This window comes from Epinephelus moara, chromosome 10 (assembly GCF_006386435.1).
Source record: "Epinephelus moara isolate mb chromosome 10, YSFRI_EMoa_1.0, whole genome shotgun sequence".
Lineage (NCBI taxonomy): Eukaryota > Metazoa > Chordata > Actinopteri > Perciformes > Serranidae > Epinephelus > Epinephelus moara.
The window spans coordinates 14,343,529-14,367,684 of record NC_065515.1 but is presented as its reverse complement, the minus strand read 5'-3'; the positions used below and the strand labels follow the sequence as shown (position 1 = coordinate 14,367,684).

Below are 24,156 nucleotides of genomic sequence, written 5' to 3'. Positions count from 1 at the left end.
TCCTTGCTCATTTGTAATTTCGCTTCTGCATGTTAGCCTCAAGAGAGAGAAACTAATTTCAGGAGTGAAAAGGGATTATCAGATGCAAACCAAATCTCCCCACCTCCAGACAAAGATATTGATGTAGACTTTTTCACGAGAACAAAAAGAGTCTCAAAGCCTGCTTCAGCCTGGATGGCAACTCTCAAGGAAGAAGCAAGTCAACTGCCACACTGGCAATTACTCCTTATCAGCACAGAGGAACCAACTTGACAATGGCGAGGAAATGCTGAGCTGATGGCCCGAAAACACAAGGAGAAGTGACTGTGGAGAGCATAATCAGCTTCCCCTCTTTGCTTTTTGTGAATTTTGCGAAAGTGTCAAATATATAAATAGGAAGCAAGGTGGTCGTGGAGTGTCTACCGAGGTGGCCATTAGGTGTCTATGTGTGTACACGTATCACAAAAAGAGCATGCTAGCTGTTCTAACCACAGAGTGTTATTATATTAATGAAGGCTCCTCGCAGCGGCTTGGTCTTTTCTTCTGTGGACTGAGTGCCAGACAAATAATCCCCATCACATTTTCACTGGCCTCATTGAATTAATGCCAGACCAGGCAGAAGACACTGTTATATTACCCTACCTTCACACACAGGCAGGGGCACACACACTCTGACACACAAAACCAGGCGACTAAACAATCCCAGGAAACCATGGAGACACACACAGAAGATTGAGAGACAGCGATGAAGATGTTCGGAGCCAGCTGGTTAAAGCCTGCAAGACTGTAAATTAACCATCTGATTAAGATTTGAAAAGCGGCAAAGGAAATGAACATAATGCATCCAATTAACAGAGGAGACAGCAATAAATACTGAGCTTCCAGCAGTTGCTACCTCTGTCTTGAAAATAGCTGCAGGGAGCGACAATTTTACTGTCGTGCATTCGCCACTTTGGCATCATTTATCCTATACAGGCATGGTCCATATTGCTGCATTTGTAGACTTCACCTTTAATGTCAGAGCAGGGTAAAACAGAGATGAGAGGCAGTCAGAAAGGTAGATGAACAGACAGACAGGGTAATTGGTCCAGATGTCTTTAGAGCTGTATCTTATGAAAGGGGACAGAAATCTGAACTAAGGAGCAAACAGTGGAGCCCCTGAGCTTTCCCTCCATTATAGCATGAGCCTGGAGCTGTCCTCCTATTACGGCCTAAGCCCTGCAGAGCTTCAAAGCTACTTTGTTGTGGCCGTTAATGGTGCTGATGACAGCAGAGAGGATCTGTATGCCAGGTGAAGCGGCCTGAGCCAAAAAAACTGGGGAGAAAGAGACTGAAAAAAATAAAATAAAAAGACTGTCCACAGGAGAGGAGCAGCGCTGTCCAGCAGGCAAGCGATAAAACCCAAAAAACCTCACTCAAGAATAACTGCCATCTTTAACATTTGGCAGGAGTAGTGCTCACCAGTGTTTCTGTAACTAAGCACTCAGCTCGCCCCCTCAGGGTAGCACAATTAAAAACACGTTCACTGAGAGTCATCAATAACGTAAAAATTGAGTTAAAAAAAAAGCCCCATTACGAGTTAGCAGCATGCTGGGAAGGCAGGAGGCAGATCTGAAAGCTTATTCATTGGCTGCATGTTTCTATGATGATTTGGGTTATTTTGGCCAGGGCCTCTGTTTACTCGCTATTACAGCAACAACATGGCTTTTATGGCCGTTCTTCTCCAACATGCATGCAAGTGGAAAAAGCCCAGCCAATGCTTTTCCCTTGTGACAGCACCTTTAATGTTTCATGGTACATGACATATCTCAGGCCTGCAAGAGCTGGCTCTCGGGCATTTTCTGTCTTGTTTATTACTTCAGTTTAGACTCCGGGATCGAGTTTCTCTGTACTGCTGCTGCTGCCGCGGAGAGTCAAGGGAGAGCATGGCTGGTTTTGAAATGAAACAGACAGAACAAGCAAGGCTATTTATAAGGAGCAAGCGGATAATTGTTGAAAAGGTTAGAACAGCCACAGCAGGTAACAAGTGAGCCGTGTGTTGATGTGCACAACAGGGTGTCGAGGTAGCGCAGTGATGATGTCGCCAGGTAAGGACGGGGTCAAAAGGAGCAGTTACCACAAGAGTCACATTGTTGGGAGACGTGTTGCTGATGAGAAGTACAAAACAGAAACAAGCAAACTAGGAAACTTGAACATGTGTGGGTGATTAAAGGGCCAATACGCAGACATTTTAAGCCCATAAGGTGCCACAGCTTCTCATACTATATTTACAAGAGCAGCCAATACACAGCAACAGCAAAAGCCACATAATGACAGCAACAAACCAATGTTTCCGTTTAGCAGCGGACAGTAACATCCTATAATTGGGATAAAACAACTGAGCGCTCAAATGTCAAGGAGGAGGATTAGAGAAATGTTTGAAGTGTTGTCACATCAAACGCACACCAGCATAAACTGGAAAAGAGAAACTTTTTAAATAGTTTTTGTGTTTATTTAGACTATATATACACACACACAACTTCCCACATCGGCAGAGACATACTCAGACGAAGACGTGAGATGCACCTACGTCAGTGTTGGGAAGAATATGAACAACAAATGGAGCAGGATTAACAGTGGAGCACTGTGGTTGCCTAAACAGACATGTTTAAAACAACGTCAGTAAAATGGACATATTCATGGCATAAACACACATTCCCACAGTTGGGAGATGAGTATTTTGATTCTTTATGTCCTCATTCACTCACTCACTAATTCGCCCATTTCCTTGCTGAACTCCAACACACTCAGTCCCTCCTGAGTTTCCTCGTCCCCTCTAACCGCCTCGCTCAACAGTCGGAGAAGCCAAGCTGGTGAAGCTTGAGACCTAAAGGACCATGTTTCATTTGATGACAGAGGCTGATAAATGCCTTGACAGACTGCCAAACCCTGGGATGTGCTACATGAGTCAAGCACAAACACTCCTCCGTCGTCCAGATAGGCGCTTGCACATGTATCCATCATCGCCGTGTGGGAGGTGTGTGCCAGTGTATGTGTGTGTCACGTTTGGTACAAGCAAGAAAAGCCTGGTGTCCATCTCGGTGGCGCCATGGGATGATGGAGGTGGCCAAGCCAAGGCTCAAGGGGGGGTTGGATGATGAGGTAGGAGGACTTGGGATGACATGGTCTGATTCTCACGTCCAGAATGGGACTGTGAATACACGCTAAAGGATCTACTGACAAGATATCACCCTCAACACACAAAAAAAACACCCTTTCCTGTCTTTTGCCTCCTCCTTCCCACAGAAATGAAACGTGTGAGCGAACAAGCAAATGAAAGCAAAGGGTGAAGCCTGGCCTGAGCTCTGAATGTCACAGTCAGTCATTGCAGCCTCCTTCTTAGTGATGCAGACAGAGAGCCATTCTGATTGCCCCACCAGTCAAGCCAAGGGGTGAAAAACATTTACATGCAAATACGAATGACCCACTAGCTACTGTGAGCACGCTAGCTATGGTATTCTGAATGCACAGCAACCACAGAAACCCCGGCACAGAGGACTTGCCAATCAGCAGCTCCATTGTAACAGCACGCAGGCTTTAGAAGTAGCTGTTATGTGTGTAGGATATCAATTATTTTTGCTTTTGTGGCTTATTGGTTTGTGACTGCTATTGTTACCGCTCCTTGTGAAATTAATGTTAATGAATTCAGGCCGGGACGTAATGTACTGCATTAACAGATTTGCTGTGAAGGGGCTTAAATCCTTTCTATCATTTCCTCATAACTCCTCAGTATACAGACCGTCTACCATCCTCACAGAACCCACTCATCTCTGACAGCAGCACTAATATCAGCCATCCACTTTCAATTTGAACAATTATAATCCACAACCCACCATAACAAACATGCCTATCCGTCATATTGAAGTGGTTAGTACCAGGGCACAGATTGCTGGCGGATTGGCTGGGTCTCTAGGGGTCTTGGACAAGGGGAGACCCTGGCTCCCGTCCTGACTCTCACCCGCGGCTGGGACACTTGGATTGGGAACCCGCCTGCTGTCACCAGACCTGTTGCCTCCAGATGGGTCCGATTCTGTGATTCCCGCCCTCGGAGAACACTGTGATCCTCCTCCTCCTCCTCCTCCTCCAGTCCGTATTTCATCTTGTCATCTTCTCATTCCATCATCAAACTTCACCTTCCCTTCATCCCTTCGCCGCTTATTAACAGAGCAAATCACCAGCCTTTTGTTCTTTAACCTTGACATTCAGCTTTTAGCTCCATGCAACACTTTCATCTCATCTCTCACTCATTGGCTCCAGTTTCTTGGCTAAAATCCCCTCTGTGTGTGTGTATGTGAGTGCGTGCACACATGCTTGGGAGATGAGCAGACGCACCGCACAGCAAGACCTCTTTGATTCGGCACAGCAGAGACCCACAGCGAGGCTGTACATTAATTGGTGCTTCTGAGCCGTTAATTTAGGCGAGTACGTTCAAGGACCCACTTTCCTTCCACTTTTCAACAGCAACAGAGGCTGAACAAGCATTCCTCTCAAGACTCTTCCACTATTTTTCACCTCTCTCTGCTCAATGCCTCTCTATTTTTCCCCATTACCTTACAGTTCAGCTTCACCCATCAGCTGTCAACATGTCGCTGCCCCATCCTGCCTCAACCGCTCCCCCGTTCTCTCCTCGCTTCGCCATCACAGAGTGAAGAGAGACAGCAGGTCACAGTCTCTGCTCCGTCCCTCCACTTCGCCAACTGCCCCGCACCCAGTGCCAGCGAGCCAGAGTTGTCTTTTTGTTTCTTCAGCATGACTGACTCCCCCAGGTCACTGAACGCATTAAACTGTTAATTACCTCAAAGCACAAAACAAGTGGTTGCTTGGCAGCAAAATGAGCAGACATTTACATTTTTTTTTTTTTAAAGAGTACAGTCACAAACTTAACCAGAACCCCAGTGAGACATGCAGAGACCACAGCGATGATAGGTGAAGTTGCAGCTGCAGTAGTAAACAATTCTGTCAACAGTGGTAACAGACAATGCCAATGAGAACATTCTCATTTTATTTTTGTAGCTTCTCCGCGACCATAAAACTCCAGGATAGAGCCATTTGGGCTGGAAGTTCCCCTAAGAAATGAATCAGCTATAAAACAACAGCGGGATAATACCAGTGTGGCCCAAAGGGCATGGTTTCTTCAGATTCACGCTGCGCTGATGCGGGAAATGATTCAGGATGTGTGTGACCAGCATCCTCTACGCGATGTCTCCCACCATACAGCAGTTAAACTGAGTCTTATTAGTTATCTGCTTAGTGATCATAGCATCCTGGCGTGGGAAATAAAACCGAGGAGGTGTGCAAAGTATGTCTGAGAATGCTATAATAGAAATAAGTGTTGCTATTTTTAACATGTCAGAGGAGAAAAATAATATAATTGCAGTATGGCTGCTGGCGCTGAATATGCTGCTCCAGGCTTTGGGCTTGTGGTGGCTTGTTACTTCACTGTGAGTGTGTGTATGTGTGTGTTTGTGTCTGTCTGGGAATATGCAAGTATGCGCCTCAATGTGCCAGTGTGTATTCATGTATTCCGGGTGGTATATGGGACCGGCCTGTCCACTCCCTTCCTAACCATGGCCCCTCATTAGTCTCCTCTCTTGTTAACAAACTGGGGCTCTGCTGACACTGAGACTTCATAAGAGTGTGTGCAACAGAGACACGACTGTGTGAGTGTGTGTGTGAGAAAGAGAGAGAGCGAGAGCTATGTGAACGCGGCTTAATGACAAGCAAACAGGCCGTGAAAAAAATTCAGCTCACACACTGTTTATCCGTGTCCAGGAAGCAAAAGTTGGTGTCCGTCTCCGTCATGTCTGCTCGTCTTTTCATCCTGTCTCCCACAGTATCACTCATGGTCCGCTGCCAGCAGGATGGAGTTTATACTCATGGAAATGTCTCTTTTTCACTGCTGCAGAGAATGGAAGAATCCCCAGCGTCTACCTTATTCAGATATAGGGAAGACACACGCACAAGAACACACTCCCCCTGTGGAGGTACAATAAGCCTACATGGAATGCCAGTTTTACCAACGGGAAGCATCTTTATTCAACAGCCACTTGGCCTTTGGTGATAGCAGCTGCATTCTTTGTTCCTGTCATACTGTGCCACCTCAGGCTTACACAACATGATATCGCTCCAACTTCTCCAAGACATTCAGTCACAGTTAAAGGGCATAGACAAAAAAAAATAATGAAATCATAGACTTTACAAACTCCGAGGAGAGACTAGCCTGTGGCTGCCAATGAGAGCAGTCATAAGAGAGAGAATTTTTAAAGAAAAATGAAAGAGCGCTTATTATTGTCTATATCAGGCTTCCTTCTTTGAACTCTCTCATCTATTCTGGCTGCCTTGGCATTGCACTGGATGTATAAAAGCCATGAAGTAGACGGTGAGATGAGAGTGAAAGGAAGACAGGGCTGGAAAAACAAGTGATTAAAAGATAAAAGGGAGAGAGCGGATGATGGGGGAGCAGCGGTGTGTGATTAAATGGCGGAGGTGGTCCTGTTGGGCTATAGCCCTTATTGCATTTTAATGGGGGGGCTGGATGATCCTTGACCCTTTCTGAGGCTGCGGTAGCACCTTGGTGCAGATCAAACTGCCAGGCTCGACTAACCCCCCTGGAAGGCATCTGGGCCTTGAGAATGAGGTGTGTGCTGTGTGTGTGCATGTATGTGGGGGCTCGCAGGGTCACTGGCAAACCTGTTTATCCTGCTGCTATGGCAACCCCAACACTAGCCTTGGGCAAATAACAACAAGAAAAGCCATATGTGTATGTGTGTGTGCATAAGAGAGAAAGAATATGTGAAGAGGGGATTTAAAAAGACGAGGTGTGAGATTTAATGTAAGTCTTCAATTCATACATTTCAAAGAGCTGTCCTGCTCTCCCCCTCTCCCTCTCTATCCCAGCGAGGCTGGCCTGCACCTCAATCATCGGGCCCTCCTTTTCACCTTCTCTTTCTCCCAGCTCCACATGCTAAGTGGGAACATTGTTACGGTCAATTTGTCCCATTCAGGGTCCCAGTGGGCAGTGTCCCTGCCCTGACAGCCTGCAGACAGAGACCACACTGCCTGAGAGGCCTTGACATCAAGGTCCAGAGGAGACGGAGAGAGGGAGGAGGGAAGAAAGCGAAGGACGTGGGGGTGGGGGTGGCAGGAGGAGAGGGGTGATGAGGGGAGCAGCGGTATGGAGGCAGAATGTGCGAAGGAAAACAAGTAGGGGGGAATTCTGAAGACAGAATGACAGAGAAAAAGAAAAAGAGGCTTGGGTGCCAAGTTTAACACAAGCCCCCAGACTCGGCAGCTCAATAGTAATTCCTACCAGTCAGTCAGTCTCAGACCAGAATGATGTAGATGGCGACAGCTCTGCTCCCACAGAGGACACTTCTAATACATCTGCCTCAGTCTGGCCAAGCTCAGAGAAATACAAGACGGACTGGACAAGCTCAGGAGAGACTAAAGGAAACACAGGTGTTCATGCACATGCGTTTGGTGCAATATTGAAACGTAATTAGAATCATATGTTTAGCCTTGTGAGTCATTTTTGCCAAGGAAAACCTCAGCCAAAGGGACATTAAAGCGTCTGCTCAAACGTAAATTGCAAGAAATCATACTTTCTCACTTACCTATAGAAGTATGCACTGTTTTCACTGGAAATAGTTTCCACCAAAAAAAAAAGTCCTGATGAAAACTGTTGACAGTGTGTTGATTACCAAGAGTAATAGAGGTACTGATTCTTAGAAGAGAAAAGTAATTCTTTCTTCAGTGTGCACCACAAATAAAAATCCATTCATCTCCATTTTATTGAGGTGGAGGGAGAAATCACAGAAACAGACTTCTAAAACAAAATCTATCTGCCTGGTTAGATATGGCACAATCTTGAATTCAATCGACTATCGTCTGACGATGATAAAGCCTTTGGGGGCAACAGCCAATATTTCGGGAAATCCAGTGTAGCCAGCGAATACCCAGGCCAAGACTTCCTCTTCTGTGCACTGGTCATTGTTTACACTTTGATCAGCAACTTGAGACAGATCCAGACAACATTTTAGCTAATCTCTATAAACAGATATCTGCAAGTGACGCAGGTAAAATTAGAAAAAAGAAGCAAATAAAAAGCAAAATTGTAGTCAGACGAGAGCTGATGGGTTCCAAGATTGCACTTTCTCCACACAGACTGTTTGCCAAACAAACTTCACTCAAATGGTTAGTCAATACTACACAGACTACAAATGGAAATGAGAGAGCTTCCAATACCAAAGTCTTGCCTTTTTATAATATGGGTGAACTGCACTTTTAACTTAAGTGTCATGTAAAGAAGTGCATAAAATAAACATTAACTACACAGTGGACTTAAAGGGCTACTCCAGCAGTTCAGTAATGTATGTTTATAATGTTGGGGGACTCACATAAAATAGATTAAAATGATCAAAATCAAAGCAGCAGGGGCTAAGATATCCTGACTTTCTTCTCTAGTATGGGTCAATATCCAGAAACACTGGATCCTAACTGTTGTTGCTCTTTGTAAAGCGTCTTTGAGTATCCTGAAAAGCGCTATATAAATCCAGTGTATTATTATTATTATCATTATTATTATTATTACATTTCCCATAATACAACATTTCCCATAATACAACTCTTTCATTCGATAGACACGCCCTGCCTCTTAAATGCCCACCCAAACTCCTTCACACCTTCAGTTTGTAATGCAGGGTTTCTGCTAAATCAGAGATAACCCAGATGATTTTTAACTTTAGGCAACTCACTCCATAGACACACGAGACATTATACAGTTGTTTTCACAGCCTGAGTGGTACTACTTGTGACAGATAAAACCACCATGTGCAAAATCAGTGGAGTGCCCCTTTAAGTGTAAGTACAGGAAAGTGAGGAGGCCACAACTTAGATCATAAGGAGGGTTAAAAATGGTTTTTGTGATAACACAACCCCAGTTGCTGAAACGTTCCCACCCTGACCTACTCCACCTTTGCTTTAATGTTACTCATAGCAATATACTTTGAGGGGTACGCAGGGGACGTGTTCTCTTCAATTTTTAACACGTTATTATAATTCTGATGAAATTAAAGTCATTTCCACCATAAACTGATATAGAAAAGGCACAAATCGGTACATAAAAAAATCACCAGAGTGCAGGAAAATAAGTGTTTGACACTCAACATTTCCTGAGGGAGCACCCCCAAACCTCCTGTTTCACATGTGTCCCCCTAGTGTTGAAACAAGATCTACACCCTTGATGTTACTGGATACAATCTAGGTTTCTACAAATGTTCTGCAATCAGATTCTGTGAATGTAGAACAAAAGCTCAATTTGGCAAAGAGTACATGGTCTGAACTTGTCTGGGAAAACAAGTCTGGTCTGACTAATTTACGATTTTTATGTCTACGTCGGCCCACAGGTGACGTAACCCCCAGCAGGGTGCAGCGGGGGAGGTGGGAAAGAGAGATTAAGTCATTGTGTACAGGCACCTGTTATTTTAGCACATAGGGCGCAACACTTGCTCCGAGGCGAGGGGTGCAGAACGGCTGTTGGCGTCAGAAACGAGGCGCAAACAGGGCACCCATTCAACCAAGGCTGGACAGTGCTGAATCACACTTGTATGGAGGCACAGACAGACTGACTCACACACATGCACACACACACACAACGTTCATACAAGACAGGAAGGCAAATAGACACAATGTGATGAACAATGTGCCTTATGTTTCTCTCTGATAGACATAGACAAACTCTCACTCCGTCTTTCTCTCTTTTCTTAATGGCCTTCACATACACACACAAACAATTCTTCAAACTAATTGGCGATTCAGACTCTGCAGTAAAGACAGCAGGGATCTGTCAAGGGTATGTGTGTACGGTGGGATGTTGAAGATCTCCCTAAATTAACTAACTTTATAATAAATCACTGGGCACTGCTAGCCAAGGATTAGCCAAGCTCCAGCGAGCAGTTTGTTAAGCTGCGAGGGAGAAGCACTGGGGACGGAGAAAACATCGCCAAAAACTGACATCAGCACTGGGACCTTGGAACGGTACAAACCCCCTGCCTGGTTTCCTGGGCACACATTTAGTCTTGTTATCTGGGTTCTCCATTGACACAAAGGCCTGCTCCTATATTAGGCTTTTACTTGCAACTATTGCTTTTTCTTTCCTGTTGGGGTTTCTCCACTAATCACTTTTAGTGTTCAGGACATCAGCTCTAACATCAGGTACACTGTTCCTTCGATTGCTTCCCTTATGTTTGCCTTACATGTCTGTGCAATCTTGCCCCCCACTGAGTCATTTCTTTTGGCAGAAGTAAGACTTCCTACAGTCTGGTTATTTATATAATGACTGAGAAAACATTTAGCCCGTCTCCCTTGCCTGCAGAAAGAAATTCAACTCTTTTTAGAAAGCTTATTATAAAATCCTCCAATCTTATCAAAACTGAAGTAACTCTAACGACACTATTAGACGGATAAATCTTGACTAAGTGCTAATATTTCTGTCACTGGTACAGTTAAATTCACACGTCAGCGCAGCAGCTCCAATGTCTGCCTCTTGATAATTTTGGTTCCTGGATCTCGTTCACAACCCTGTGCTGCACTTGGTAAGAGGAATATATATAGTTTTATTTCTGGGTAGATTTTCCCTCAAAATGTTCTAAAAATGACTTGAAGCACCAGCAAAAAAAAAATTCTATTCTCAACTATCGCTAAGTGTTTTGTCCTTGAACAAATGAAAACTAGATCCGGTGCAATAAGGAGATCAGAGATCGCATCAGACAGGTATTTCCTCTGTTGTCTATTAATTTATTCCCTCTGATAGCACTTCTCTTGTAATTACTGGTGGCGTGATGGGCCTACAAGAGGGTGTCAGCACATGAGAGAAGAGGGCATCACTCCTCCGCTGTCGTGCCAAAGAAACTGCAACACTCAGATGATTAGACGATATCTAGTTTATGATCGTCTCTTCTTTCATGTTTCATCTTAACTTCTTCACTTTCACCACCCACTGAATCTCCCTTGTTTGCACTATTGTTTCTGCAAAAAAAATGTCTAGAACAGAGTGTGGTGCAGTACATCACCCCCTGGTGTAGCATCTGAGCAGCAGGGAGGAAGGATCTATGTGTAACCTGCGGCAGCACCCTTGAGCTCTGGCTGTCAGAGTGGGTGACAGCCCAGAGGAAGGGGAATTAAAGAGGCTCTTGTCCTATGAAGGCTGATTGACACAGTCAGAGCGACGGAAAGGTTAGCGGAGGTGATGGTATTCCCTTGGCTGCGTCTACCTTTGCACTGGACAAGGAGCACTGTCTCACTTTCTTTAGATGTGTCTTTCTCCTCCTGCTCCTCTCTCCCCTCACACACACACACACACACACTATAGGGCTCATTATAGGAATGCTCTGACCCTCAGGGACTTCACTTACTTCTCTGTCTCTCTTTCCAGTCCACAAACCTCGCCGCCAGACAAAAGGCAGCTGAAAGGAAATTTGAATTTGAAAACAGGGGCCACAACAAAAACATGCAGCTTCCAAATGGAGAAACTTTAGAAGACTGGAGCCAGCTATTGAGAGTTAGCCGCCCTAACAAAAAAAAGGCAAAAAATGTGATTCTGACACTATCCAGTCAACTAGCTCAATGTAGTGTAAAGATAGCAGCTACTGCAGAGGGAGAGGGAGGGAGGGATGGCAGAGCCTGAAGGCAGGAGCATTGGACACCAGGGGCCCAGCGGGTAGGACTGTAGAATATACACAACCCCTAGCAGATAACATACAATCACACAACACAAACAACAGCAAGAAAAACACAAGCTGGGTGGGAGAGTGGACCAATCCCATGGTGAAGATACATGCAGTGACTGTTTTCACAGTTCTGCAACTCACTGGATTTAAAAATGAGGTTGTCTCCTTACACTATAAATCAATTCTAATGTCAAAAAGGCAAAACTCTCCCTGACACAGCAAGCAAAGTCCCAAATTTCACAAATTAAACAGCTCCTTGTGGCAAACTGGCTTAATTAAGGTGCGTGAGTGACACTGAGGTATTATAGCAGTACTGCCACCATAATTTACAGTAACAAATGATCAATACTCATACATAACTGTCAGCCATTTCCAATCACACGCTCTGAGTCGTGCCAATATCCAATCAATAGATGAATGGTGAAGCGCCTCTTCGGGCTCCGGACAGCTGAGAGCTGCTTGTTTCGTGCGTGGCTGCAAGCTACGCAGTATGAAATTGAGAATTATACAATGAAACCTACTGTAAAGCCAAGATGCGAAGGATTACAGATCAGCTCGGTGTTGTGTATTGTTCGTTTCAACCATTCCCCACAACTAAATTCCTTCGTCTAATCAGAGGCAATGCAATTTATCCAAAGCATCAAGGCGCGACAGAGCCTCTGCCCCCAGAGCGCACAACCACCACCACCCACCACAGACCTCCACACCGGACAGTCGGGTCACTTACCTTTGATTATCGGGGGAAAGGTGCCGCCGAGTAATGGCAGTGTGAGTCGATTGTGAGTCCCGCTGGATACAAAAAAATCCGAGTGATCAGAGGAGAGAGGAGGCTCGTTAGTGCGTTACCAGATCCTGTGTAGGGCTTTGTAAACTACTCCTCCCTGTCGCACCTGTCTCTGGCAAAAACTGATCCCGTACGCCGGCCTGACATCCCTAAGACAACTGTCTCAGGGGTTGTGTGTCCGTGCCCCCCCACACACACATACACACACACACACGGCACCACCTGTCCCCGGTGCAAAACAGCCCACAAAGAGCTTCTATGTCGCGCAACGACACATGGCATTCCCCGCTTGTCTCTGCAGCAATACTCCCTCACAGACAGCCGTCCGAGATCCCCAAGTAATGTGGAAACGCTGGAAGCAGTGAATGATGAAAAGAAGGACGCAATAATAACCCATCCAGCACACCACTGGCACCAAACCAGCTGCAACGTTTGGAAATTACATCTGCCGCTCTCGTTGCTCGCCCAGTTGTGTTATCAATCTTCCGTGCCCACAATAGTTGGTCTATTTTGCCGCTGCGCACGACTGCTGCTCTGTCATTGCTGCGTCTTTTCCACCTCGGGTCTCACTGAAAGAAAATACTGTCCCTCTGTCCGCTTATGCGCCCCACTTCTCCACGCAGAGCCGGGCTCGGGATCCAGTGCGGGGCAAAGTCCCATTCATCGGTTTATTAAAAATAGCTCCTGTTTCTTGGGCTGCACTCAGGAGCGTTGGGGAGGTGGGAGGACCACGGCGTTTGTCTTCTAGCGGTTGTGTGAGCTACAGCATCTCCAGCACTGCTCCCTGCTGTCATCCACAAGAGACTCCTAAAGCCTGTTAGTGCCAAAACCTGAAGCAGAATTATGCAGTGACTGGAATGGAATTGATTAATGGCTAATTGGTTTTAATTTTCCGCCGTCAAATCCCTACAAAAAAAACACCATAAATATCAAAGCCGAGCCACTCACTGCGGCAGAAACTTGCTTTTGTGTGTCGGCTGCATGTCTTGGTGGCAAGTTGAGATGTAAAATTCGTCATCTTGTTAGACACGAGGTCAAACCTTCACCGGGGGCGCACAGACGGAGGGCACAGTTAAACTTTATTCTAAGAAACCTTTATACCTAAGTTACAAACAGCAGACTGTTTAGAGGACGACTAAAATCATGCTGACTGTAAAGTTAAACAACAACGGTGATTCACAGTAGCCTCTCGTGAATTTTTTTCCTGTGTCATTTCTGGATAAACAGTTGGTTACACGGAAAGCACCGAAAGGGAGGTGGATCCAAATTACTGGAGATGATAACACTTTTTCATCAAACGCAAGCAATGTACTCAGTGAGATACTAGTTTCAAGTCTTTATGAGTTACTTTTTGTCTATGTTCAATCAATACCATAGGAGCTCATTAACAACAACCTATTTCTCCCTGTAAAGCAGCGACCATAACAATAATATTTATTGGTGAATACAAGTGTTACTCAGCAGTGCTGGACCTAGCACATAAGGCGCCTTAGGCAAGCTTCCCCTGGGGCCCCCCACCCCTGCTCACCATATCCTCCTGAGACCTGAACTTTGTTTGGTATGCTTTTTTAAATTCTCCTAGCTATTTGGGATCAGTAATACCAGATAAGTATAAAAAAACTGAACATTGTCAATGATAATCAAGTCCCAATGTCCTCAAATGAGACCATTAAGTCCCAATGTCTTCAAACAAGCACTTAAGTGCTGGATAAGTGTATTGTGCTCTTACTACCACTAGATGGCACGTTAAAGTGTCCACGAATGAGGACAACAGGTCTTAGTTAAGTACAATGAAGTATAAGGTCAGGTAAACCCAAAATGTGATGTCCTCATATGAAGACACATGGTCTCAGGAGGATATTATTGATGGTATTTGTATTTGTATTGATTGTAAGAGAACAAGTGAGGGTGGGTGCAGTGGTTAGCACTGTCGCCTCATAGCAAGAGGGTTCCTGGTTTGAACCCAAGGGTGGGGGAGCCCTTCTGTGAGGAGCGTGCATGTCCTTCCCACGTCAGTGTGGGTTTTCTCAGGGTACCCCGGCTCCCTTCCACAGTCCAAAGACATGCAGGTAATTGGTGACTCTAAATTGCCCGTAGGTGTGAATGTGAGTGTGAATGGTTGTCTGTCTCTATGTGTCAGTCCTGCAATAGTCTGGCGACCTGTCCAGGGTGTACCCCGCCTCTTGCCCAATGTGCTTCTTATGTCCGCCACATGTCACTCAGTCGGCAAGGCGTGAAATGTGTCAATTTGCATCCAGTGTCATTATTTGATCACATATGATTCAGCATATTTTTTTTATGAGACACATCTAAGAACAAGTTGTTTTTATTACAGTTCCTGAAAGCCAACTTTACTGGGACTAAATGCAATAAATTAGTGGAATTAAAACAGTTTTTCGGCAGCAATTTCCATCCTTGAGTTTAAGGTCTTTCTCCTTCTTCTCATTGAGCCTAAATGAACACAACAGAGGAATAATTTAGTCCCATTAAAATTAAATCTCAATAAGCCTCCAGCCAAACGTAATTGTTGCTTTATTACACTTTGGGGTTTGTGTCTGAGCGCTCGACATTCTCATACTGACCCCAAATAGGAATCTAAATGGCCTGTGGAGGACTTAATGTCAAAATGACCACATTGGAAAGCATTTACAGCACTGTCGATGGATAATGCTGGTGCCGTGTTAAAGGAGTTAAGACCTACTGGACCTTGCCATTAAATTGCTTGGAGCCAAAGCCACTTTTAAGCTTTGATTTATGAATAATTAATTTGCTGAAATAATGACTTCTATAGGCTTGAGGGCTCATGTGTGTAGCTCACCCTCTTTACCATCTTAATAAATCTACAGGCAGAAATCTGACAGCCTTTTGATACAATCTGCTAATCAGCAGTGCCAAATCAGATGACTCAATTTCTGATTTGGGAGAAATATGCAAAACAGTCCCCTGCTATCACTGAATATAATTTAGCCTAAGGTTATCTAAGATTGAATCCAAAAGCATATTATTGAATTTTACTTCATGTGCATTATATAAGTAAAGCTTTTAAAATAAGCCCTTTCTTAAATGCCACTACGGGTGTTTATTTTGTGAGAAATGCCAGAAGGCTTTCTCATAGCATATTGTGGCCATTGTTATGAAGTCCCTTTGTGGCACTTATAATATAGCCTACTGTTGTCTGACATTGATATTATTGTAGGACATTGTTTTGGTTTGCTTGTTATTTGCTGTTTTGTTTTTCGTCTTATCTTCATTTACACAGCCAAAATGTGCCTGCACCAGCACTGTAATACTTATTAACATTATTCATCCCGCTTACGTTATCATTCCATGCTGCCTGTGACTTTGTAGCATCCGCAATTAAAACTTAAAAAGAAAGTTTCCTTTGTCCAGAGACTTGCTCAAAGTCTTTGTACCGGCCGACAGTGGTTACAACAGAGGACACTGCTCTGACAGCGGTATTATTATTCAAGCTGAAAGAGTTTAACCAACAGTGGAGTGATGATGAGTTCTCCCTATACACTTGATTCATGTCCCCTTATTCCTCTCACGCACAAACCAGCATACCTGCGCGTCTATAGGAATCTTAACTGTTCCGACTTTTCATAACATTCAGCCACTAAGGACAGGATAGCTTTAAGTGCCTGGGACGAGAGAGCAAATCAATACACACTGTAAAATGTGTCCATTCTTTTAAAAAGGGATTTAAAGCAAAAAAGGAGTTGCCTGTGTGTAAACTTACCAATGCGCGCGTGAGTGTGTGTGTGTGTACGAGAGAGAGAGATCGGACACTTTTTATTACTTTGTCCCTGCTGCTGCACTGCACTCACCCCTCCCCAAAAACTAACAAGCATTGTTACTCAAGTACTGCACTTTAAGCCAAAGCTGTACTATGTGAGCAGCCACTTTGGCCACAAGTGACAGTCATGCAATAAAGGTAAACTCAGTGAACATTTGCACAGAAGAAAAGAAATATCAAGCCAGTGAAATTAGTGATGTATCTAATTGTACCAACTATTTGCCACTGGAAAATACCAAAAGTGTCTTAAACTGGGCAAGGCTGCGTTTTATTGCTCATGTGTTCAGCTTTTCATTGATAATACAAAGAGTGTGTTATTTTGCCTTTGAAAAGTTAGGCTTCACAGTTTCATTGAAGTACAACTTTTAGGCACTTGTGTTTTACTTGAGCATTTCCATGTTCTGATATTTTATCCTTTTATTCGACTACATTTAATGAGAAATATTTTACTTTTTACTCACAATTATTTGAGTGACACAGTTACTAGTTACTCTGCAGTTTCAATTTTCAATTTTATTTATAAAGCCCAATATCACAAATCACAATTTGCCTCACAGGGCTTTACAGCATACGACATCTTTCTGTCCTTTGGACCCTCGCAGCGGATAAGGAAAAACTCCCCCAAAAACCCCTTTAACAGGGGAAAAAACGGTAGAAACCTCAGGAAGAGCAACTGAGGAGGGATCCCTCTTCCAGGACCAGGACGGACAGACGTGCAATAGATGTCATACAGAAAAGATCGACATAATAAATTAACAGTAATCCGTATGTCACAATGAGACAGAAAGAGAGACAGAGACAGAGACAGAGAGAGAGACAGAGACAGAGAGAGATGCAGGACAGACAGTAATGACAGTAGCTTACAACAACATTAATGAAAGTAATAATATTGTAATTATAATTCTGGCTACTGTGGTACAATATGTTGACAGTATATATCAATATCTGATAGTATACATGTGTGATAATAATCATATGTGTATAATAACAGTAGAAGTATGACTAATGGTAATAGCAGCAGCAGGAGGCATCTGGTATCTTAGGTGAAAAACTGTTAGGAGTAGGGAGGAGGACTTTTAAGAGGCTTAAGAGTTTCTTAAGCAGAGGACATAATGGTGGAAACACAAAGAGGTTGGAGAAATATTCCCCAAACACTGGATGACAGTGAGTAAATGAAATGCTACAGATCAGATCGTGCAGGGATAATATGTGTGGTTGATCTCATTAGGGACACGCACACATTTCCCATCCAACGCAATAAGGCTGTAACGCCAGAAATAAATTGATCGCAGTAACAATATATTTGAAAAAGTGGAAAAATGCCTCAGTGCAGCAGTGATGGCTTGTGTCTGTCTCAACCTCCCATCAGCAGAGTGATCACACTAACAATGACAACACGTTCAAAGTCAGCAGTTCATTTCATTACCACTGGGTGTCCACACCTTGCAGGCTCACAAAGAGTGCGTCTGTGACAACCAATCACATTCGTTAAAACAATGCGTCATACCAAGCAACAGGGTCAACCCCACCTCCTCACTGAGAACTCTCCTGAGTCACTCCTAAGCTAGGCATCCTTACTAAAACAAAAAATTTGAATATGGACCCAGAAGTTTCATCCCAATACAATATTATATAACTATATATTCTGTAGACAACGATGCGATATTTGCTGATACCACATATGAAAGGGGTCGCTCGTAGTGATCAATCCACATACAGCTTAGCTTTTTATGAGGCTTTAACATCAGGGACCTGATCCAAGCAAACTTGACCCCAAAGTCCAGTTCGTTGGGTTAGTATGAACTCTGTGTACCTTGTGTGGGCATGCTTCGCCAATCTATGCCCAGGTCCATTAGAAAAGGTGATCTCAAGTACAGTTCATGTGTACTCAGGTACAGTTTTCAACAGGTGTGATATCAAACTGTACCAAAAGACGGAAGTGGACTGCTATTTAATGCAAATAGCAGTTGGCGAGTGGAGTTGGCATTTCTCAATGCCGCTGGACTCCTCCAACATCTGCATTTGTGCATAGCACTCACCAGTCTCATTTTCACAACTGCACAGCCATGAGTGATAAAGTAGAAAGGCAGATACGAGGGTGGTTCTTGATATTGTCTCCACAATATAAACAAAAGCAGGCATAATGTGAAGGTCGACTCCATTGTATGGGCTGAGGATCTTGAGATTGGCACACTTTTCTATGCTATAACAGCAACAAAAACAAATGTTACATAGACAATGAGGCAGGTGAACCACATAAGGAGTTAGTGGAAACAAAAACAGAGCTAAAAGGCAAGAAACCACTGGACAGATGGCCAGAGACACAACTCCAAATGAACTAACTCCATTTCTGCCTGATGGGTAAATTTTTACATGGTTGTATTGTTACCTTTTCTGAATAAGTCACAAGACAGATGCAGTAGGACATCCGCAGTGGCTGTGGCTCACTGTACATACTGCTGACAGCACTCTATTCTAATATTAAACGGCTCTCAAGAAATAATTTTATTTTAATCCCCAGATTAGCTTTATTATTCTGTTTCCACCTACTTTGCATAGAAATGATTCAGGACACAGAAACTTTGAGCCATGTTCAACAAAAGAACTTACGCCATGCCATCTCCTGTCAAAGTTTGCGCGCTGACAATAAATAAATAAATAAATATTTGTTTTGTTCATCTGTTTCCTTTCATCCCACTCGGTGTGGCAGAGCAGGCAGGCGGTAGTAGACCTGAGCCACATGAAAAGGAGAAGAGCTGCCACAAGAAAGCGAGAAAGCTTAGGAAAAAAACACAACCTTTGATGGAGAATGCACTTTTTAATCTTCCAACAACATGGGGAAAAGGGGGCCGCACAGTCGTCCTGCCCCCTGCGGCACAGTAAGAAAGCAGGAGAGGGGAGTGATGTGTTTGCGTGTTAGCAGCACTAAGAGGGAATATGCCGGTGCCAAAGTTAGATGAACTTTTCACAGCAAGAGCTTTTGTCTGCTAACTCCCAGCTCAGCAGAAATATGAAGGCAAAATAAAGATGCCTCAGTCTCCAGTGTGACCATTTTCTATCGCACTAAAGTAATCACATGGTTCATCAAGCTGCGAACAAAGACACACAGACTGCATGCAGGGTTCATGTGATCAGAAGCATTGACTTCACAGGCTCAGCAGTCACTGCGACGTCTCAATGGAGCTCAGCCATTTAATAAGTGGTTTCATATCTCCAGCTTAAAGACTATGACAAATTCATTAATATTAACAAAATATTTGAAGCACTGAACAAATCAATTTGAAATAACTTGTTATACGAGTACGAACATTATCACCACAGCCTCCTATATAGGTCTCCAGATACAGTCTTACTTAAGTAAAAGTAGCAATAATACAGAGTAAAAGAAATATGCAGTTACGAGTAAAAGTCATTCATTCAAAATCATGCTTAAGTATAAAAAACTTAAGTATTTGCATCAAATTATACTTAAAGTAACAAAGAAAGAAAGGCCCGTTTCAGAAAATGCATACTACATTCCTGGATTATAATTAGAGATGCATTAATGTGTAAGTATCACTTTAATATTGCAGCTTGTAAAGGTAAGGCTATTTTCAATTACTTTATTTACTGCTGGGTAATTTAACCTATGATAATATACCAGAATTTTAAATTTTGTATTAATACTTTAAATCTGCAAATTAACTAGTAACCAAAGCTTAAAATAAATGTAAGAAGTAAACATTAAGTACAATACTTGCCTCCAAAATGTAGTTGAGTAGAAGCATAAAGTGCCATAAAATCTATAAAGTTAACAAGCACCTACGAATTGTACCGAGGTTGTAGATGTAAGGTTGTAAAGTGTACAGAAGATCAATACCATTTACTTGAGTAAATGTATTTAGTCAAGAACTGGTTTTGTAGAGAAGAAAAACTACAATAGCTGAACTACTTGATCGGGGTATTGTGTATTCTTCTCACGATTTTACAGCTTTAACTTGAAATGTTGATTACAGCTGACATGGCACACTAAGACTAAGAATAAGCTGTGTGTGAGAAGGTTATCAAAAAACACCAGAAATACCATCAACACCGATGATGCCTACTGCAGTATTTACAGTGAGAATCTGTATCAAATGAAAACAGAGAAAATGACCTTGATAGCGATGGTCCCTGGTGTGGGACTCTGCTCCAGTATTCATACAAAACATCAAGGCAGTGAGCTCAATTTTGAATTGTTCCTCCTCTCAGTGTGACAAGTAAACAGTAAAGTTAAAAGGTTTGAACAGCTAAGCTTTGTTTGGATGTGAATGAGAGCAACAGCGACTGTGCTTGCATAAATGATGGATGTTTGTTCATCTCCTGTACGTAAAACAAGCAAACTCAATTTTGTATTAACTCGTGTTTATCCAACTTATATAATTTTTCACTGTTAGTTGAAGTCTGCTGCTTGTTAGTCTGTGGCACCGCACTCAGTCTGACGATGATAATGCTATTAGCTGACATTAATAGTCTAAAGTAAATTTATGTCTGATTACTTATAAGATTTTAATAGTCTAAATATGAAATAATTTACAGTCAGTTTGTAAACAGACTTGATCGGCTTGTTGTAAATTAGTTGGTACCAATCTAGGTGACTTTATTATCACTGAGCGGTGCTGCAGAGGCAGCCATCAATCTGCCATTATGAATGTGGTGCAGAGATGACAAGGTAGAGGAAATGAGATGGGAGATGGAGTGGGAAGAGAAGGCAGAGAGAGGAGAGAAGGCAGCGCACTTTGCTATAAAGAGACTTGGAGAGAATAATATCAGAGAAAATGGAAAAGGATAAAAGAAGCAAAGAAAAAACATACTAAAAGGGATGAGGATCAATACAAAAACATTCAGGGATATCTTTTATACACAGAGAAGAGAGAGGGACCCGATGTATAGTGAGAAAGCCTGCACTTTGCCTCACCCCTACAAGTCACAACAGATAGCAACACATCAGGCCTTTTGTTTGGGGAAGGGTCACAGTAATGTGCCATCGCTGTCAAAACTCATACAATCACAACACTAAAGAAGCATAAATATTTCAGGGCCAGTCGGCTCTCTACATGTTTCCTCTCCACCTCCGCTGTGGCAGCTGACCCGTTGTCAGGGCTCTGGGGTGAAATAAGCTCTCCAAAATAAACAGGGGAGACCCAGAGAGAAATAGAAAGGCAGCCAGTGGTATTCAAAAAGCGATGCAAAGTCATAAAACACAGAGTGAGGAAATTGTGCATTCTCTGTGGCATCAAAGTTGAGACTACCTGTTGGCTGTGGCAAGACACTGAGCTCTGTTATTTGTTGCTTTTCATTTTGTATGTTGCATGCAGTGACCTGGCACTTTCCATGTTCTCTGACTGTGCCTACAAATCTTTTAGATTATGTGTTTTTAAGGTCTGCTAGAGGTTCCCCACAAATCACTTTTCCAATATCCTTTAAGCCGAAGGCACAACAGTCATAAAACGTCTGTAGCCAGTTAAGTTTTCCTCGCAGGGCAATTTTACTGGAAAGATTAAAGACTGTTACTCTCACAAAAAGTTAAATGCATAAAGTTAATGACTTTTTATGAGCTTTCATTTTGGGATTCCACTCCATGAACTTACATAGTTTCTTGCAATGTTCAATTCTCACACCCTCTGATGCACATAATTAGCGAAGTTTGCTTTTTAGGACGGAAAGATAAAACTTAAATTCAAGGTAGTGTGCAAAATTAGCAGGCTCAAGGAAATAAATTTTTTTCCAATATAATTTGGAAGGAAAAAACGACCGGTAAGCTTAGCATAGCATAAATGGTGGGAACAGCCAGCCTGGCTCCATCTAGAAGTAACAAAATCCACCTACCAACCCCTCTAAAGCTCACTAATTAACACATTATATATGTACAAAAAGTGTAAAAACAACAATTTGCCGCAACTTGAGCTTTTCTTCGCCAGGACCAGTAACTTCCTGGAGTCTCCACTGGTTGGCTGGCAACTACTCCAGGCCAAGAAATAGCCTGGCACATAACCCCCCATAAAACTGTAAACGAGATATATATGTTATGTAGTGAGCTTTAGAGGCGTTGATAGGTGGATTTTGTTACCGTTTGACAGAGAGCCAGGCTAGCTCTTTACCCCTGCTTAGAGTCTTTATGCTAAGCTAAGCTAACTGCTGTTGGCTCCAGATTCATATTTATATAAGACAGTGCCATCAACCTTCTTCTATCGCTTTAAATGCTGCTTCAGATTATGATCTTCTCAACAATACATCCTATTGGAAAGAATGTTAATAATGAATATTGTGCTAGCATGTGACTCAAGGTCAGCCTCCTGCCTCTTTATTATTTCAACATGATGAAGTGGTTCTCTCACACAACTGGTGCATTACCCTAGCCTTGGTTATGCCTTATTAATATGTTATTGGGCAGAATATAGTCGGGGCAAAGGTCCGTGTCAAGTTTCAACCTGCAGATGATTTGTAGCTGTGTTGTATGTTACTGATACCTTGTGTTGCAAGCCTCCGGAAATTTGTTGCAGGATGTTTGAAATAAGATTCCCATCAATGGCGTAGTGCAGATGAAACCAAGCAGATCTGGTCAGCTATTAATGGATGGAGGCTAATTTCTACCGTTTCGAGGCTGCAGATAATGAAGAGCAGAAGGTGAAACAGGAGGGAAAACGAACGCTGAGCCAGAGAAATGCTTGTGATGTGATCCCAGTACACCTGAGACTTGTGGTTTGATAGTAAACATAGAACAGAACAAATGGATTTCATTACAGTGTAACTGTGCAGCTCTTTTCATTGCTCAGCAAAGACTACGTCCTTTTTAAAGTGCGCTTTGATGATGATGGATATCTCATTGAAACAATTAATCTTCCTCGCGAAACAAATGAAAGTGCACCTGGGATTTAAACATCATAAAGTTTTTATAGAGATCCCTTTAACATTTATTGCTCAGTATGTTGTGGTTTTGATTATTTGTTGGAATTAATTTGGTGATTTAACTATTTTAAAGGAACAGGGTGTAACATTCAGGGGGATTTAGTGGCATCTAGCGGTGAGGATTGTAGATTGCAACCAGCTGAAACTTCTCTCTATTAGAATTCCTTTAGTGTTGACTGCTCAGGAGCCAAATTATCCAGAGAGGTCTTTTTCTCTCCAAAACAAATTGACACAGGGATTTAAACCAGCAAAAAACTAAATAAAGCAGTTTCTCGTTACAAATCAGTGTTTCTCCGATGCTGTTCGGCATGTCAGAGACGGGCCACTAGCCCAACACCTGCTAATGTGTGCTCACCTTACCTCTGATCCAGACATTCAGGAGGTTTTTACCGGGAGCCGAATTATCTGCGGAGGTCTCTTCCTCTACAAAACAAACAGACCCAGTTATTTAAACCAATAAAAACACTGAGTGAATTAGTTTCACGTTACAATCAGTGTTTCTCCGATGCTGTTTAGCATGTCAGAGATGGGCCACTAGCCCTGCACCTGCTCATGTGTGCTCACTTTTTATGTCTCATGACTTAAGATCTACATGTTCAGGAGGTTTTTACCAGTAGCCAAATTATACGTGGAAGTCTCTTCCTCTCCAAAAGAAATGGATCCAGTGATTTAAACAGATAAAAACACAGAATAAAGCAGTTTCGCATTTAAAAGTCAGTGTTTCTCTGACACTTTTGTCAATTACAGTGACCAATGTGAAGACACGAATGACCCTATCTAGAGCCAGTGTTTGGTTTGTCCATTCTGGGCTACTGTGGAAACATGGCAGTGCAACATGGCAATACTAGTGAATGAGGACCTGCTCCCCATGTAGATATAAACGGCTCATTCTAAGGTAAAGAAAC

The 24,156-nt window shown here is 43.0% G+C and overlaps 1 protein-coding gene across 1 annotated transcript in view; it reads right to left on the bottom strand.

Moving 5' to 3' along the window:
• Nucleotides 1-13,276, bottom strand: part of sema6bb (sema domain, transmembrane domain (TM), and cytoplasmic domain, (semaphorin) 6Bb) — a 167,559-nt gene extending 154,283 nt beyond the window's left edge. Inside the window, exon 1 of the mRNA XM_050055454.1 lies at nt 12,472-13,276. The gene's annotated coding sequence lies outside the window, so the exon portion shown is untranslated. The remainder of the gene's footprint in view (nt 1-12,471) is intronic.
• Between the last annotated feature and the right edge of the window lie 10,880 nt (nt 13,277-24,156).